Source organism: Mauremys mutica, chromosome 5 (assembly GCF_020497125.1).
Source record: "Mauremys mutica isolate MM-2020 ecotype Southern chromosome 5, ASM2049712v1, whole genome shotgun sequence".
NCBI lineage: Eukaryota > Metazoa > Chordata > Testudines > Geoemydidae > Mauremys > Mauremys mutica.
Window position 1 is genome coordinate 18299455 of NC_059076.1, and position 12026 is coordinate 18311480.

General features: G+C 46.3%; 1 protein-coding gene across 7 annotated transcripts in view; it reads left to right on the forward strand.

The window, feature by feature from the left end:
- The window catches only part of SHROOM3 (shroom family member 3), a 253836-nt gene that overhangs the window by 179383 nt on the left and 62427 nt on the right, over positions 1 to 12026 (forward strand). Inside the window, exon 1 of one of the 7 annotated variants that reach the window (XM_045018430.1) lies at positions 1700 to 1768. The exons of the other annotated variants lie outside the window; for them this stretch is intronic. The gene's annotated coding sequence lies outside the window, so the exon portion shown is untranslated. Of the gene's footprint in view, positions 1 to 1699; positions 1769 to 12026 lie in introns of those variants that run through there. 7 annotated transcript variants of the gene reach the window in all.

Genomic DNA, 12026 nt, shown 5'->3' on the forward strand with positions numbered 1-12026 from the left:
ACTCTGTTTCATTTTTTTAAAGTGGGATCTAAAGAAAGTTAAACCAGATGAAATGGACTGGTTTTGATTTAATCGTATTTACATGAAATACAAAAGTGCCTTTCTGGTAACGAAGGCGGGGGACTTTCAAAAAGGCCAAGAGGATAAGGAGCACAATTCCCATGGACTGTCAATGGCGCGTGTGCACCTAAATCCCCTAGGTGCTTTTGATAACCTCCCGAAAGCTCCCCGCTCGTTAAGCTACCTTAAAGAGGCATTGAGTATTTGATCAGACAATCCAAATAGCTGTGTCAGTTGTTCCTAAGTTGTGACCTGATGCGCATCAGGGGCTGGGCAGTCTTCAAATTCCATTGCAGCTATAGACAGATGCACATGTGAAGTCAAACTCAGGTTCGTAGGCTTCAGGGTAAATTAAGCAAAAGCACGTGGTGACCATTACTACTGACGGCTGGCCCCGGGTACAGTTATAGCCGAGACAGGATATGCACTTCCAGCCTGATGTGCCCTAGCTGTGCTGTGGCAGTTTAGATGGGGCAAAGCTGTGTTATAATTGTGTTCCAAAAACAATGCTACACCCCTAAAAGAGACCAGGGCTGAGGCCTGGTTCTCTTAACACTGTTATAACTTGGTTTTATCCCATCCGCGCAGCTCACACTACACTATGGAACAATATGTCTGGATCACCATGTTGTAACTGTATTTCCCAGCATCTTGGGCCGTAGATTATTGCAAAAGAATAGGGTCCTGGCTATTTCAGACAGTAACCTGTTATAACGCTGCTGTCTAGGGCAGGGGCTGTGGTGGCCAGCGTTAAGGGAAGAAAGGAAATGCTTGCATAAAAGAAAACATATCAGCTGACTTCAGTGGGGTTGCATGGGGTTGCATATCAGCTGACTTCAGTGGGGTTGCACTGAAAGCAGAGTCTGGCCCCACAGATTCAGCATACAATACGGGGCCAGATCCCCAGTTGGTGTAAATCAGCGTATTTTCATTGACTTTGAAGGAGGTACACTGGTTTTACACCAGTTGACGATCTGCCTCAGATATTTTATTTCACAGACCACGGACTACCATTCATACAGCTACAGCGTGTGCGTATTTAAACCTATTTAGACCTGCTTTGATCCACCTCAAAAAGGGGCCGAGAAGTCATAATAGTCTTTACCGGACTTGTGGAGGGGTTGAAGTTCACAGTGCCCATGGAGAAAGCAAAGAGGAATGCTTTTGTGCTGCCCATGGGCTCAGGAGATCGGGGTTCACTGCCTGGCTGTGGCACAGAATTCCTTGGTCAAGTCACTTAACCTCTCTGGGCTCAAATCCCCTTCTGCAAAACTGAGATGAGCATCCACCCATTCCTCAGAAGAGTGCTAAATGGGAGTGGGAGGGTAAATCCACTGGTGTCTGTGAGCTGCTCGCATACTGTGGTGATGGGGGCCAGAGCGATGAAGTGTGTGGTCTTGAAAAGCGCTGTATTGCAGGGCTAGAAAGGCATCCTATTTTTCAAAGAAATCATTGCACCATCTACTTTAAGTGTTGTGTGGTCAGGTTTTTTGTTAATCTACGTAAGAAAAGTAGTTAGCTAGAAGGCGTAATTAGGTACATTCTGAAGTACTACTTTTGTCTTCTTCCATTGAGAGATCCCATGTGGTTCAATAAGACCGCCCCAAACCTTGCCAGCGAAAGGATGGTTTTGTGGTTAAGATATTGGACTGGGACTCAGGGAACCTGGGTTCGGCTCCTGGCCCTGCCACAGACTGCATGACTGTGGGTAAGTTGATTCCTCACTCTGTGTACCAATTCCCTATCTGCAAAACAGGGCGGATAGTGGGTCCTCCCCACCACCTCTGTTGTCTATATAGACTGAACATTTGTACTCTTGCTATATGTTTGTACAAAACCTGGCACGGTGTGGCTCTGATCTCAGCCGGAGCCCCTAGGTATTACAGTAAATAAATAAGAGAGCACATGAGTCAACAAATTATCTCTGGCTGTGGCGAAGGGAAAGTCTGTAGTAACCACCTCGGTGTTGTGTTGGTATCGATACATTTGGGATTGAAAGAAAAAAAGCCTAGTGGGCCTGCCTTAAAAGATGACAAACCTTAAAGCAAGGAGCTGGGTAGCCTAGGCAAAAAGTAGCCGCTATATGAAATGCACCAGGATTTTGTTGCCTAAGTGGTTAATGAGTTTAGTACCTTGTTCCTGTCAGGGTTTTGCAGGGTAGGTGCTGATTAACGTGTCATGCCCTTTCCCCCACGCCTATCTTGCTGCACTTCCATCTCCCAGGCTCTAGCTGACACCTTTTATTAGCAAACTTGTCCCTGAATCTAGGAATAAATATTGACAGTGATGGCTGCCTAATAGGATTTAGCTTGCAGTTCACTGGGTGTAAGCGTTTGGCACTTCTGGCTCTTGGTGTGTTGGCTTGAATGAGAAACTGTGTTTGGGACAGACCCAACCAAGATTTAGTCCAGGGGGATTTCTTAATAGAATGTTCTCTGGACCTGGGAAGGGGTGGGCCAGGGACACACACTGCTACCCTTTGTCTGTTGGTATGGAAAGCAAGGCTCGGATTTCTATACATTCCGCCGCTGAATTCCACTCTGTGTATAGCATGGATTCAAATCCCTGAGAATCCTGAGCAAGGGGCCCGTTAAAGACAATGTTTAGAGACAAATGGTCACTTGATGGAACCTCTTTTTTTGAGAGCGAAAGCTGCTGTTTCGTACATCTGATCGCAGAGTAAACATTTTGATGAGAGTTTCCTTCACTCAAATGAGGCTTGTAAAGTAGATCTGCTTATTTAAATTGTGCGATGATGGTTCAGCTTGATAGCCCTGGAGACTTGGTAGCCCTGGAGACTGAGGGTGTGACATAGGCTGTAACAGCACAGTGATTCCCTGCAATGCCTTGCCAATGTGCATCAGGGCTGCCCTTCAGGAAAAGTCTGATAGAATTTAATATAGGATGATGATGGGTGGGACTTTAAACTGTGCCTCAGTGACTTAGGAACAAAGTCCCCCCTGAGAGCCAATAGGACTTGTGCTCCTAAATCATTTGGGTAATTTTGAAAATCCCACCCAATGACCTAACTGTAGAGTTTGTAAGCCATAGAGTAATTTCTGTGGAAATCCATTTAAATTCAGTAGGACTTATCCTGGAGAGTGACCTGCAAAGATCATCTCTAGATGCGGGAAGAGCTCAATTTTCATATCCATTCAGTCCTTGGGTTCTCTGTTAACGGCGTCCCAGTTCAGCCCAAGTGGAGGTTGGTTTTGCGTATGGAACCAATCAGCTCGCCAGCCAAACCCAAAATGAAAGAAACACGACACTTGGGGGAAGTTTTACAGTTCGGATTACTGGAGCTTTTGGAGGCAGTGCACAGCAAAGGGATCTCACACTTAGAAATGATGAAACTAACTTGCCAGTAGGAGGGAGTCAGAGAGAAGGGGGAACTTCCAGACAGCCTGTCCCTTCCAGTCTCTGAGAGCTGTGAAAACCTGCACTTGCTTCTTGTGTATGTGGCTCCCATGTAAGTTATGCATCTGTCTCAGCCTGGCACTAATCACAAGACTCGAGCCCATTTCTCCTTTCCACACTTACAATACCGCCCACCCGAAACCCCGCTGAAATGAGAATAATTGCTTGATTGTCTCTTACAGTCCTCCCTCTCCTTCGCCTCCCTGCTGCTTCCTCTTTAAAATTAGCTCCTTTGTGTCAGTACCCATAGTTTACCCCTCACCGAGATGGGGCCCAGGTCTGGCCTGTGGGGGCCATTCACCCACAGCTGGATCTTTGTGTTGGGGTTTCTACCTGTCTGGAAAGGAGAGGAAGTGTGAAGCAGCTTCTGTGGTCTCTTTTGCTGCTCTGTTTGTGTGAGAGGGGTTTGAGATGAGACAGGACACATAGGCTAGGTCAGAGATACCAACAGCTTGTCTCCTGCGATCAGAAAAGTTGAGTGACTTCATATTTTCTCCCTCCCTAAACTGTTCTCAAATATCTAAGCTGAATGGGGAAAGAGAGGTGCTAAAAATAGAGTGAGAAACCGAGATTGAGTGAATGAGTCATGGGAGCCCCTGGGAGCGTAGTGGAAGCCAAACGGCTTGCGTCAGGCACTGTGTCAGCAGCTGAGATCAAGGAGCAAAGTGAATTTTAATGAAAAATACTCACAGGCCAGATCCTCCACTGGTGTCAAGCCGTGTAACTCCATTGACTTCCCTGCCCACTGACTTCAATGAAACTATGCGGATTTACACCAGAGGAGGCTCAGTAAGCACAAAGCCTGCAGTAACCCTGTTCCAAGTAGCAGGGGTTTGGGCCATGGCTGCAGGAAACTTGTATTCTGTTTTAAAAATCAGCTTGACTAAAGGCTCTTCAGTGATCAGTAGTCAGCTGCTGCATGGACTGCTCGATCATTCAAGATGCTGAACGCCCTCGTTCCGTGGGAGTGGGAGGTTGAACCTTGTGTCGTATGCCTGTTCTTTCCTTCTTCGCCTATATCATGCTGTTGCCTCTCTCCTGTTTGAACGGGCACATCAAGAAGCAAAGGAGAAAAGTAAATGATTGCAGGGATTAGACATTCTCAACTGTCCCTTAAGGGCACTGGGTGGTTTGTCCACTGCAAAATGGGCACTCATTCTGCATTAGATCTCCCCGCTTCCTCTCAAAGGGACAACAGTAACCCAATATTTCAGTCGCACTCTTCATCTGGAACAGTATCTCTAGATGGTTGTAACTCCAAGGAAGTCATGAAGGGCAACTGTGGGTGTGGGTGAGGGTTGGGGGTGGGGAAATCACAAAGCACTGAAAATTGTATCGCTGTCTAAGCAAAGAAAATCTCGCTCCCCGCACATCCTACCCTTGAAGGTCAAGTATTCTCTGTCAACCTGTTGAAATGAAACGCACACACAAATCCATCATTATTCTTTATCATTTGTGCTGTGGTTGCACCTAGGAACCCCAATCATGGAGCTGGACTCTCTTGTTTTAGGTGTTGTACAAGCACAGAACAGAAGAGCTTACAATCTGAACAGATGTATAACGTTGGTCTCACTGAGGCATATTTTTTACTCTTACCGTTAGAAGAAAGGTCAGGCAGGCATAAACATTTATTTCAAATAAGGTGTTGCCAGCTTGAAAAAGTTGAGAAACACTGACCTGAAAGGCTCCCCAAACTCCTGACTTTGTGTAAACAAGCCCTCTGCAAACCATCCACCCTAACTTCCGAGCACACCCCCAAACGCTTGACAAAAGCAGTTTCTCACACACACACACACACACACACACACACACACACACACACACACACACACACACACACACACACACACACACACACACTGCAGATGGGATAAGATGCATCAGTGAGTGTATTCCTTGCTTTGCGGTTTGAATTGTAAACGAGCGAGGCCTTCTTATGTTGTATCTATTGTGGATTCCTTTACTCCACCGTTAGAATGTTTTTCTTGTAGTTCTCTGTTAAAAATCCCAAGGGCTATAGCTTTGTCAATTATGCCATTGACAATAAGATGCCACATCTTCTATGATATTTGAATTGCAGTAAAATGCTCCTTTAAAAAAATGAAAGCAGATTGTGCCTTTAGGTCTGTTATTAATGCAGAGCATTGCCATATTAAAGGAGCTTTGGTCAGCAGTTACTGTCTTTGTTCTTCTTCATTACCTCTTTGATTACCTCGGTTTGGACCTTTTGTTTCACCCAGGGATGGTAACAATGGTTTGGAGAGAATGACTGGTAATAATAGTTCTCATCATATGCAGGAGAAAGGCAGGATGGAGCTAAGTGGTTTTCCCTCCCAGGGAAGCTGTAAGCACAGTGGGACAACAAACACACAGGATTGCAAAGCTATTTTCCATCTCAATTGCTGGACTGACTGGGCTACAAACCATCGGTGTATGCAGTGTAGTTTTAGGCCTGTCGGTCACCCGCCTTGTCTGGGCTGTGAACCAACAGCAGGTGGGTCACAGAGCTGAAGAGTGCTAGTCCTTCTGGAAAGCGTAGGGGCAGAATCCTCATGTCATTTTTACTCCTTACTTGAGACCAAAAAGTGCAGAAGTCATTGGGAGTCCTCCTGATTAAAGACTTCAGGGTTTGGCTCAAGACGATGTGGGTGCTGTTTAAATAAGTATGATTAAGGAACAGGGACATACAGGGCCGGCTCCAAGTTTTTTGCAGCCCCAAGGAAAAACAATTTCCTGTGCCCCCTCCCCCGGCCCCGCCTCAGCTCCGCCCCTTCCCCACCCCATTCAAACTCCTTCCCCAAATCCCCAGCCCCGTCTCCTCCCCTGAGCACGACGCATTTCCCCTCGAAGCAGCGCGCTCGGGGGAGGAGATGGAGGTGAGCTGGGGGGGCGGTTCCTCTGCCCCCCCCAGGGTTACTTCCTGCAACCCTCCCCCCACCCCCCATCATCGCAGCTCACCTCCACTCCGCCTGCTCCCCTGAGTGCGCTGCCGCCGCTGCGCTTCTCCCCCCTCCCTCCCAGGTTTGCCGCAAAACAGCTGATTTGCGCAACAAGCCTGGAAGGGAGGGGGCAGAAGCGTAGCGGCAGCGCAGTCGGCAGAGCAGGTGGCAGTGGAGCGGAGATAAGCTGGGGGGGGAGCGGTTCCTCTGCCCCTCCCCCACCCCAGGGTTCCTTCCCGCGCCCCCCACCGCTGCAGCTCACCTCCGCTCAGGGCCGGCTCCTGGCTTTTGGTGCCCCAAGCAAAAAAAAAAAAGGGAGGGGGAGCCGGAGTGCTGCCCCTTGGAAAGTGCTGCCCCAAGCACATGCTTGGAGCGCTGGTGCCTAGAGCCAGCCCTGGGGACATAGCCTCAGAACTGGGCCCTGCGTGGGCGGAGATATTTCAAGCCATTATCCTCAGCCAGTTGATAAGTCCTATCAAATACTCTAATGTTACTGCAATTAGAATTTAAGCATATGGGAAAACACTTGAGGAAAAGATGCAAAGAGACATATTAGATAGCAGAGCTGGTTACAGCTGCAGAGTTCAAATTCAGATCCTGATTCCGAACCCCCACCAAACTTTGGGCATATTTGGATCGGAGGTTTTAGTCAGTTTTCTGGAAACATGCAGCCAGATTTTTGAGTGCTCCCCCTCCACAACCGGGGCCCAATTTTCAAAAGAGGTGAGCACCCAAGAACTCCCATTGTAACATTGATGGCCAGATTCTCAAAGAAGCTCAGCACCCAACGTGCTGTGCCTTCTGAAAATCTTGCTTAAAGGGCCAGTTGTAAATTTCAGATCTGGAATCTGAACTCTGCACTTAGAGTTCACGCGTGTCTGGACTGGGTGTTTGGATCAGATTAATCTAATGAAACATTTGTTTAGATGGCTGGAAAATGCCAGTGTTCTAAGAGTTAAGTGTAAAAAATAATGTGGAAGAATATTATTAGTTTACAGAATCTCTTTGTCTGAATACAACTTAGAGTGTCTTCAGCTTCTAGACCCAGTGAACTTTTTATTTTTATAATCAGCCCTAAAAGGGGACATCGTGTTTCAGGAGACCTGTTTTCCTTTTGTTGCTGCCTTCCTTGGCATGTGCTGGGAGATTCTCTGTTCATTTGGCAGGCAATTTGCACTTTACTCTCATTACAGTATTGTGTATGAGGAAACAAATGGTATAATTGAAACTGAATGAGTTTTGCATTGACGGACTCTCACTGTAAATGTGTGCTATATTGTGCATAAACAATTTTATTAGTTTCACCTGTGTAGATTAATCATTGTACCAAATGGCTATATGAGTTACTTATTGTTCTGTTATGAGGTAGATCATCTGTACATCAACGTGGCAGAGTTCTTATTTTGCATGAGAAATAAGTCAAGCCAAAATGCCAGATCTGAACACTCCTACTCATGGGAGAAGTTTGGATCCAGATTCAGGCTTTATGACTGGCCCCTAGCTCTATAATGGAGCGAACCAAACTCCCCAATCACCACACCCCTGAAATTGGGAAAAGTTCAGATCCCATTCCAAATGTTGTGGCTTTCACAGTGGAGAACTTGACATATGGCGCTACTGTCCTTAAAAGGTTTTGAGGTTCACATTTGGTCTGATTTGGCATCCAAAAGTTTCCAGGCATTTGCCGGTCTGTCCATATTTATAATCAATTGTAGCTCTAGGATGCCTGTTAGCATGGTAACTCTACTTATCTGAAGTTTTAAATGTACCTGAACACACCTTGGCCTCTCCAACCGGGAAATTCTGTGGGGAATCTGTTGAGCGCAAGTTTGTGAAATCTTGTATAAGATTCACAGCACTTCCTGGCCTGGGATAGAGTGGACATTGACTTTCTTGGTATTTCTGTATCTGTTTAAATCTGTACTCAGTGAAATTGTTTTCCTCACAGATCTGGCTTTCCACTAGTGCAGACTAGACTAAAATGTTTAGCTTTCAAAGAGAGATTTAGATAGAGAATGCATTGCACTTAAAATTCTAAAGCTTCCATTGGGGTGCTGTTTGAAAACCCAAGGCAGCTGTGATTTTTTTTAATTGAGTGTACTTCATTCACAACAGGCAATATGGGTGAGATCCCTATTAGGAGGGGAGAGATAGCTCAGTGGTTTGAGTATTGGCCTGCTAAACCCAGGGTTATGAGTTCAATCCTTGAGGATGCCACTTAGGGATCTGGGGCAAAAATTGGTCCTGCTAGTGAAGGCAGGGGGCTGGACTCGATGACCTTTCTAGGTCCCTTCCAGTTCTAGGAGATTGGTATGTTGTCATGGGTTTTGTTACTATGGCAACTGAGTTAGACTATTAAGGGATAGCTCAGCCGGTTTCAACCGGCTGAGTGAGCTCTCTGTTTCTGTAAATAAAATGGAGGTTTTGGTTAGCTGTCTGCTCTCTGGCCTCAAGTGATTGCTTCCTACACCGGCTGCCCCTAGGACATAACATGGTATATCTCCAATTATTACCTTAGCTGATGTAAACAGGCCTAGCTCCACTATACAGATGTGGCCCTAAAGTTTTAGGGTCATTTTCCATACAAAATGTATCCTAAAAATCTCTTTATAGAGTTAGGCCCCAATCCTGTAAAGACTTACTTTAAACACGTGAGCAGTCCCATAGATGTCCATGGGCCTGCTCATGTGCTGACAGCATTTGCAGAATTGGTCAGTTCTCTAATACAAGGCAGGAACTGGATGGCTCAGTGGAATTTTCCTTTGGGTCAATAGTTTGAATCCAGCCCACCTTACTCGTGGCTGAAAATTACCACCAGCGAATGGCCTACATGAAAGCTTGAGATATTTTAGAATTTTGAATGTTAATCAATTCAAGTTTTAGAAACATAGAAATTGACATTTTTAGCATTTTTAGATTAACATTTACATTATTTTAACTGTAAGCTCTTTGGGGCATGTACCTGTCTATGAGCGCAACAGGGCCTCAATGCTGGATTTGGGGCCTCTTGGTTCTGCTGTGATAGAAATAATAAACTATCATCAAATAGTTTGGTGGTCCCAGTCTAGCGACGGGAGTCATAAAAGCCAGCTCTGAGCTCTTAACAAAGATGCCAGGTGTTGACTGGGCATGAAAACTTTGAACTATATCTCCCAATATTTCAAGAGGCTAAAACAGGACACGACACCAATTGGGTTTGGCCCATTTGCTTCCCTGTAGATGGAGAAGAAGGGCAAATGGGCAAATTTGACTGGCACTGCAACCTGGTGCACAGGGTGGGAGTGCCACTCAACTTTGGCCCAGCGGCCCCTCCGTAGACAGAGTCTAAGGGGTGTCCAGGCCAAACATGCATGGTGCTGTGACGCTGTGCACCAGGTTGCAATGCTGCGTGGTTTGGGGACCCTCTCAAACAAGGTCCCAGGGCAGACTGGCCATTTTGTCCCTTCAAAGTGGGACTGTTGGGAAGTCTGCTGTGAGCTACCTTCTCAGCCCTACAGGTGATTCCTTTCCGTCAAGGTTAAGTCCCATTGGCAGGCCGGATGGGCACCTTTCTGCTTCCATGGCCTGTTCTGTGGATAAATAAGGGACTTACCGTAAATCACCAGGGCTGTGAGCCCACGGCTTTCATAGCACTAAATTCACAGCAAGAACAACCAACAATGCAAGACCGTGTCAGGCATTTCGGAAAGCAGCAATTTAGGGTATTTTTAAAGAGTGAAAATCTCTAGGTCCAAGGTCTGGGTGCATTTAAACGCTGTGGAATGCCTATTATCTACCCTAAAGAGCAGAATGAAGTCTGGATATTGTGGACACAAATGCTTTGGCACAAGCTAAAAATGTGCATGTGAGCGCCTTTCTAAGTACCCGATAATCCCCCAGGGCCAAGTGAAGATTAGGTCTCTCTCCCAAACAAAGAGGGAGTTCATTTTCTCAAAGATCCCTCAGCCAAAGCCAAATTTAGCAAGGAACCCATTTTCCCCAAATGAATGAAAATCCCTCATTCAGTTCTCTGCTTGCAAACAGGTATAGAGGTGAAGCATCTTTATTGCCATGTGTGTTTGTGTGTGCATGTGAATAGTGCAGGGGGGATTGGGGTCAGATCAACTAAAATAGATCCAATCTAACACTAACAAAAATGCTAGAAACCTTTGAGATTAAATAATATTGCATGATCAAAATCCAGCCACTTCTCTCCACAGCCTTCCGCCTGCAGAGCTGAAGGTCAGTGTGCATTTCTCTGCCTTCACTCTGCAGGGTGACTGTGGTGGTTCTTTTTCACAGAAGTCTAGTTTCTGGTTGTTTAAAAGAAACCACCTTGCTGGGAGAGACACGTAATTCATTTCAGCTGGCTTCTCCTTCTCTCTTGTTTCTTCTTGCATTGCAACGCCATGGGCTCTGCACTACCAGCAAGGAGCCCTTAGGATAAATGGAACAGATTCTTCAATCTGAGACTTTATTATTTAGGAATTCCCATATCAGGGTAGCCCAGTGACCTTTAATCTTTTAATCTGTCGCCAATGGTGGCCTACACATTGAGAGTGGCATAATCTCTGCCCTTGTCCCCCATAATTTACCGAAGTGTGCTCTACAGTCAGCGCCGCCCAGAGGATTCAGGGGGCCTGGGGCAGGGCCGGGTCTTCGGGGGCAATTCAGCGGTGGGTCCCTCTTGGAGGGAAAGACCTGCCGCCGAATTGCCGCTGAAGAATGAAGGCCCGGAGCCTGGGGCAAATTGCTCCACTACCCCCACCCACCCCGGGCGGCACTGTCTACAGTTCCCTAGAAATTTCTCTTCTTGACTCTAGCCGGTGATCATCTTATGCCCTGCCTAGCATGAGGAGCCTTAGCCTCTGTAATTCTGTCCTCGCGAATGTAACTGCAGATGCTACTGTGATTTATACAAATCTCTATTTTTTTTTAAATATTCCTGTTTTAAGGGGGATGGATCTTAAGAAGGATTTTTTCTTCAGCTCCTCGCATCTTCCCACAGGCTCCCCTGCCTCCAGCTGGCTGCAGAATGCTCCGTTCAGCACTTTTCTGAACTTGCATATCAGGATCTGAGCACAGGAGCATATCACTGCTACTTCTAGTTTGGCCACAGGCCACGCTGCTGGCGACACGAGGGACTCCTTAACCCCTGGAGCTGACGTGCAGGGCTCTAGGGCAGAGTTAGCAGAGTGTATTGAACTCACAGATCCTGCCAGCACAGTGTATTGAATCCTGGACATGTGGACAAGGGGGATCCGGTGGACATAGTGTACTTAGATTTCCAGAAAGCCTTTGACAAGGTCCCTCACCAAAGGCTCTTACGTAAATTAAGCTGTCATGGGATAAAAGGAAAGGTCCTTTCATGGATTGAGAACTGGTTAATGGACAGGGAACAAAGGGTAGGAATTAATGGTAAATTCTCAGAATGGAGAGGGGTAACTAGTGGTGTTCCCCAAGGGTCAGTCCTAGGACCAATCCTATTCAATTTATTCATAAATGATCTGGAGAAAGGGGTAAACAGTGAGGTGGCAAAGTTTGCAGATGATACTAAACTACTCAAGATAGTTAAGACCAAAGCAGATTGTGAAGAACTTCAAAAAGATCTCACAAAACTAAGTGATTGGG